The 6000-nt window shown below is 44.5% G+C and overlaps 6 non-coding genes across 6 annotated transcripts; all 6 read right to left on the bottom strand.

The window, feature by feature from the left end:
- Nucleotides 1-521: 521 nt before the first annotated feature.
- On the bottom strand, nucleotides 522-604 carry trnal-cag (transfer RNA leucine (anticodon CAG)). Its single transcript has one exon. It is a non-coding gene; the product is annotated as a tRNA-Leu (tRNA).
- A 679-nt stretch (nucleotides 605-1283) lies between these two features.
- On the bottom strand, nucleotides 1284-1366 carry trnal-cag (transfer RNA leucine (anticodon CAG)). The gene has a single exon. It is a non-coding gene; the product is annotated as a tRNA-Leu (tRNA).
- A 679-nt stretch (nucleotides 1367-2045) lies between these two features.
- On the bottom strand, nucleotides 2046-2128 carry trnal-cag (transfer RNA leucine (anticodon CAG)). The gene has a single exon. It is a non-coding gene; the product is annotated as a tRNA-Leu (tRNA).
- A 701-nt stretch (nucleotides 2129-2829) lies between these two features.
- Nucleotides 2830-2912, bottom strand: trnal-cag (transfer RNA leucine (anticodon CAG)). The gene has a single exon. It is a non-coding gene; the product is annotated as a tRNA-Leu (tRNA).
- A 1357-nt stretch (nucleotides 2913-4269) lies between these two features.
- On the bottom strand, nucleotides 4270-4352 carry trnal-cag (transfer RNA leucine (anticodon CAG)). The gene has a single exon. It is a non-coding gene; the product is annotated as a tRNA-Leu (tRNA).
- A 1359-nt stretch (nucleotides 4353-5711) lies between these two features.
- On the bottom strand, nucleotides 5712-5794 carry trnal-cag (transfer RNA leucine (anticodon CAG)). Its single transcript has one exon. It is a non-coding gene; the product is annotated as a tRNA-Leu (tRNA).
- Nucleotides 5795-6000: the final 206 nt, after the last annotated feature.

Genomic DNA, 6000 nt, shown 5'->3' with positions numbered 1-6000 from the left:
TATATATACACATACAAACGCAGTGAGTTTTTTTTTTTTTGGGGTGGGGGTGGGGGGTGGGGGAGGTGACATCTACTGCCAATCCAGGAAGCAAGAACACATGGAGGCACACATCAAGTATTGGAAATCTGCAACAAAAACCACAAACGAAACACAAAACCGACACGGAGTCGACCAAAACATGAGCAGCAATCGACCAAAACCTCGAGATCCGATCACAGTCTAAGCTAAGCTACCGCTAACTAACCCCAAAAACTACAGAGCAAGCATGCAGGTGAACAAGCCAGTGTATACGTCTATGTGTGCGTATACGTGCGTGTGTATGTACATGTCTGTGTGGCCATGTGTGTGTGTGTGCACAATGTGGAAATTATTTCTCTGCATTCAACCCATTGCAAGTCAAACTAGGAGCAGTGGTCTCCCATGCAATGGCCCGGCGACCGGGGAGCGATAAGGGTTAAGGACCTTGCAAAGTGTTGACCCTCCTCTGTAGCCACTAGGCTACCACCCCAAAAGGCAACTGTCAGAAGTGGGATTCGAACCCACGCCTCCAGAGGAGACTGCGACCTGAACGCAGCGCCTTAGACCGCTCGGCCATCCTGACTGTATGCATTAACTAGGGCTGTCAATTTTTTTTTTTTTTTTTTTTTTAACCTTGTCTGCACACATATTAATGGTTGATACCATGCCGGTAAAACCTAAGGCATATATATGTGCATTATTACTATATTTAGTATATATACATATATATATACGCATACATACGCATACACATACATATATATACACATACAAACCCAGTGAGTTTTTTTTTTTTTGGGGTGGGGGTGGGGGGTGGGGGAGTTGACATCTACTGCCAATCCAGGAAGCAAGAACACATGGAGGCACACATCAAGTATTGGAAATCTGCAACAAAAACCACAAACGAGACACAAAACCGACACGGAGCCGACCAAAACATGAGCAGCAATGGACCAAAACCTCGAGATCCGATCACAGTCTAAGCTAAGCTACCGCTAACTAACCCCAAAAACTACAGAGCAAGCATGCAGGTGAACAAGCCAGTGTATACGTCTATGTGTGCGTATACGTGCGTGTGTGGCTATGTGTGTGTGTGTGCACAATGTGGAAATTATTTCTCTGCATTCAACCCATTGCAAGTCAAACTAGGAGCAGTGGTCTCCCATGCAATGGCCCGGCGACCGGGGAGCGATAAGGGTTAAGGACCTTGCAAAGTGTTGACCCTCCTCTGTAGCCACTAGGCTACCACCCCAAAAGGCAACTGTCAGAAGTGGGATTCGAACCCACGCCTCCAGAGGAGACTGCGACCTGAACGCAGCGCCTTAGACCGCTCGGCCATCCTGACTGTATGCATTAACTAGGGCTGTCAATTTTTTTTTTTTTTTTTTTTTTAACCTTGTCTGCACACATATTAATGGTTGATACCATGCCGGTAAAACCTAAGGCATATATATGTGCATTATTACTATATTTAGTATATATACATATATATATACGCATACATACGCATACACATACATATATATACACATACAAACCCAGTGAGTTTTTTTTTTTTTGGGGTGGGGGTGGGGGGTGGGGGAGTTGACATCTACTGCCAATCCAGGAAGCAAGAACACATGGAGGCACACATCAAGTATTGGAAATCTGCAACAAAAACCACAAACGAGACACAAAACCGACACGGAGCCGACCAAAACATGAGCAGCAATGGACCAAAACCTCGAGATCCGATCACAGTCTAAGCTAAGCTACCGCTAACTAACCCCAAAAACTACAGAGCAAGCATGCAGGTGAACAAGCCAGTGTATACGTCTATGTGTGCGTATACGTGCGTGTGTGGCTATGTGTGTGTGTGTGCACAATGTGGAAATTATTTCTCTGCATTCAACCCATTGCAAGTCAAACTAGGAGCAGTGGTCTCCCATGCAATGGCCCGGCGACCGGGGAGCGATAAGGGTTAAGGACCTTGCAAAGTGTTGACCCTCCTCTGTAGCCACTAGGCTACCACCCCAAAAGGCAACTGTCAGAAGTGGGATTCGAACCCACGCCTCCAGAGGAGACTGCGAGCTGAACGCAGCGCCTTAGACCGCTCGGCCATCCTGACTGTATGCATTAACTAGGGCTGTCAATTTTTTTTTTTTTTTTTTTTTTTTTTTTTTTTCGCTTGTCTGCACACATATTAATGGTTGATACCACGCTGGTAAAACCTAAGGCATATATATGTGCATTATTACTATATTTAGTATATATTCATATATATACGCATACATACGCATACACATACATATATATACACATACAAACGCAGTGAGTTTTTTTTTTTTGGGGTGGGGGTGGGGGGTGGGGGAGGTGACATCTACTGCCAATCCAGGAAGCAAGAACACATGGAGGCACACATCAAGTATTGGAAATCTGCAACAAAAACCACAAACGAAACACAAAACCGACACGGAGCCGACCAAAACATGAGCAGCAATGGACCAAAACCTCGAGATCCGATCACAGTCTAAGCTAAGCTACCGCTAACTAACCCCAAAAACTACAGAGCAAGCATGCAGGTGAACAAGCCAGTGTATACGTCTATGTGTGCGTATACGTGCGTGTGTATGTACATGTCTGTGTGGCCATGTGTGTGTGTGTGCACAATGTGGAAATTATTTCTCTGCATTCAACCCATTGCAAGTCAAACTAGGAGCAGTGGTCTCCCATGCAATGGCCCGGCGACCGGGGAGCGATAAGGGTTAAGGACCTTGCAAAGTGTTGACCCTCCTCTGTAGCCACTAGGCTACCACCCCAAAAGGCAACTGTCAGAAGTGGGATTCGAACCCACGCCTCCAGAGGAGACTGCGACCTGAACGCAGCGCCTTAGACCGCTCGGCCATCCTGACTGTATGCATTAACTAGGGCTGTCAATTTTTTTTTTTTTTTTTTTTTTTTTTTTTTTTTAACCTTGTCTGCACACATATTAATGGTTGATACCATGCCGGTAAAACCTAAGGCATATATATGTGCATTATTACTATATTTAGTATATATACATATATATACGCATACATACGCATACACATACATATATATACACATACAAACCCAGTGAGTTTTTTTTTTTTTGGGGTGGGGGTGGGGGGTGGGGGAGGTGACATCTACTGCCAATCCAGGAAGCAAGAACACATGGAGGCACACATCAAGTATTGGAAATCTGCAACAAAAACCACAAACGAGACACAAAACCGACACGGAGCCGACCAAAACATGAGCAGCAATGGACCAAAACCTCGAGATCCGATCACAGTCTAAGCTAAGCTACCGCTAACTAACCCCAAAAACTACAGAGCAAGCATGCAGGTGAACAAGCCAGTGTATACGTCTATGTGTGCGTATACGTGCGTGTGTATGTACATGTCTGTGTGGCCATGTGTGTGTGTGTGTGCACAATGTGGAAATTATTTCTCTGCATTCAACCCATTGCAAGTCAAACTAAGTGCCTGACGCCTCCAGAGGAGACTGCGACCTGAACGCAGCGCCTTAGACCGCTCGGCCATCCTGACTGTATGCATTAACTAGGGCCGTCAATTTTTTTTTTTTTTTTTTTTTTTTTTCGCTTGTCTGCACACATATTAATGGTTGATACCACGCCGGTAAAACCTAAGGCATATATATGTGCATTATTACTATATTTAGTATATATTCATATATATATACGCATACATACGCATACACATACATATATATACACATACAAACGCAGTGAGTTTTTTTTTTTTGGGGTGGGGGTGGGGGGTGGGGGAGGTGACATCTACTGCCAATCCAGGAAGCAAGAACACATGGAGGCACACATCAAGTATTGGAAATCTGCAACAAAAACCACAAACGAAACACAAAACCGACACGGAGCCGACCAAAACATGAGCAGCAATGGACCAAAACCTCGAGATCCGATCACAGTCTAAGCTAAGCTACCGCTAACTAACCCCAAAAACTACAGAGCAAGCATGCAGGTGAACAAGCCAGTGTATACGTCTATGTGTGCGTATACGTGCGTGTGTATGTACATGTCTGTGTGGCCATGTGTGTGTGTGTGCACAATGTGGAAATTATTTCTCTGCATTCAACCCATTGCAAGTCAAACTAGGAGCAGTGGTCTCCCATGCAATGGCCCGGCGACCGGGGAGCGATAAGGGTTAAGGACCTTGCAAAGTGTTGACCCTCCTCTGTAGCCACTAGGCTACCACCCCAAAAGGCAACTGTCAGAAGTGGGATTCGAACCCACGCCTCCAGAGGAGACTGCGACCTGAACGCAGCGCCTTAGACCGCTCGGCCATCCTGACTGTATGCATTAACTAGGGCTGTCAATTTTTTTTTTTTTTTTTTTTTTTTTTTTTTTTTTAACCTTGTCTGCACACATATTAATGGTTGATACCATGCCGGTAAAACCTAAGGCATATATATGTGCATTATTACTATATTTAGTATATATACATATATATACGCATACATACGCATACACATACATATATATACACATACAAACCCAGTGAGTTTTTTTTTTTTTGGGGTGGGGGTGGGGGGTGGGGGAGGTGACATCTACTGCCAATCCAGGAAGCAAGAACACATGGAGGCACACATCAAGTATTGGAAATCTGCAACAAAAACCACAAACGAGACACAAAACCGACACGGAGCCGACCAAAACATGAGCAGCAATGGACCAAAACCTCGAGATCCGATCACAGTCTAAGCTAAGCTACCGCTAACTAACCCCAAAAACTACAGAGCAAGCATGCAGGTGAACAAGCCAGTGTATACGTCTATGTGTGCGTATACGTGCGTGTGTATGTACATGTCTGTGTGGCCATGTGTGTGTGTGTGTGCACAATGTGGAAATTATTTCTCTGCATTCAACCCATTGCAAGTCAAACTAAGTGCCTGACGCCTCCAGAGGAGACTGCGACCTGAACGCAGCGCCTTAGACCGCTCGGCCATCCTGACTGTATGCATTAACTAGGGCCGTCAATTTTTTTTTTTTTTTTTTTTTTTTTTCGCTTGTCTGCACACATATTAATGGTTGATACCACGCCGGTAAAACCTAAGGCATATATATGTGCATTATTACTATATTTAGTATATATTCATATATATATACGCATACATACGCATACACATACATATATATACACATACAAACGCAGTGAGTTTTTTTTTTTTGGGGTGGGGGTGGGGGGTGGGGGAGGTGACATCTACTGCCAATCCAGGAAGCAAGAACACATGGAGGCACACATCAAGTATTGGAAATCTGCAACAAAAACCACAAACGAAACACAAAACCGACACGGAGCCGACCAAAACATGAGCAGCAATGGACCAAAACCTCGAGATCCGATCACAGTCTAAGCTAAGCTACCGCTAACTAACCCCAAAAACTACAGAGCAAGCATGCAGGTGAACAAGCCAGTGTATACGTCTATGTGTGCGTATACGTGCGTGTGTATGTACATGTCTGTGTGGCCATGTGTGTGTGTGTGCACAATGTGGAAATTATTTCTCTGCATTCAACCCATTGCAAGTCAAACTAGGAGCAGTGGTCTCCCATGCAATGGTCCGGCGACCGGGGGAGCGATAAGGGTTAAGGACCTTGCAAAGTGTTGACCCTCCTCTGTAGCCACTAGGCTACCACCCCAAAAGGCAACTGTCAGAAGTGGGATTCGAACCCACGCCTCCAGAGGAGACTGCGACCTGAACGCAGCGCCTTAGACCGCTCGGCCATCCTGACTGTATGCATTAACTAGGGCTGTCAATTTTTTTTTTTTTTTTTTTTTTTTTTTTAACCTTGTCTGCACACATATTAATGGTTGATACCATGCCGGTAAAACCTAAGGCATATATATGTGCATTATTACTATATTTAGTATATATACATATATATACGCATACATACGCATACACATACATATATATACACATACAAACCCAGTGAGT

Source organism: Cololabis saira, unplaced genomic scaffold, assembly GCF_033807715.1.
Source record: "Cololabis saira isolate AMF1-May2022 unplaced genomic scaffold, fColSai1.1 scf488, whole genome shotgun sequence".
Classification (NCBI taxonomy): domain Eukaryota; kingdom Metazoa; phylum Chordata; class Actinopteri; order Beloniformes; family Belonidae; genus Cololabis; species Cololabis saira.
The sequence above is the reverse complement of the archived record's forward strand: the minus strand, read 5'-3'. Positions and strand labels throughout refer to the sequence as shown.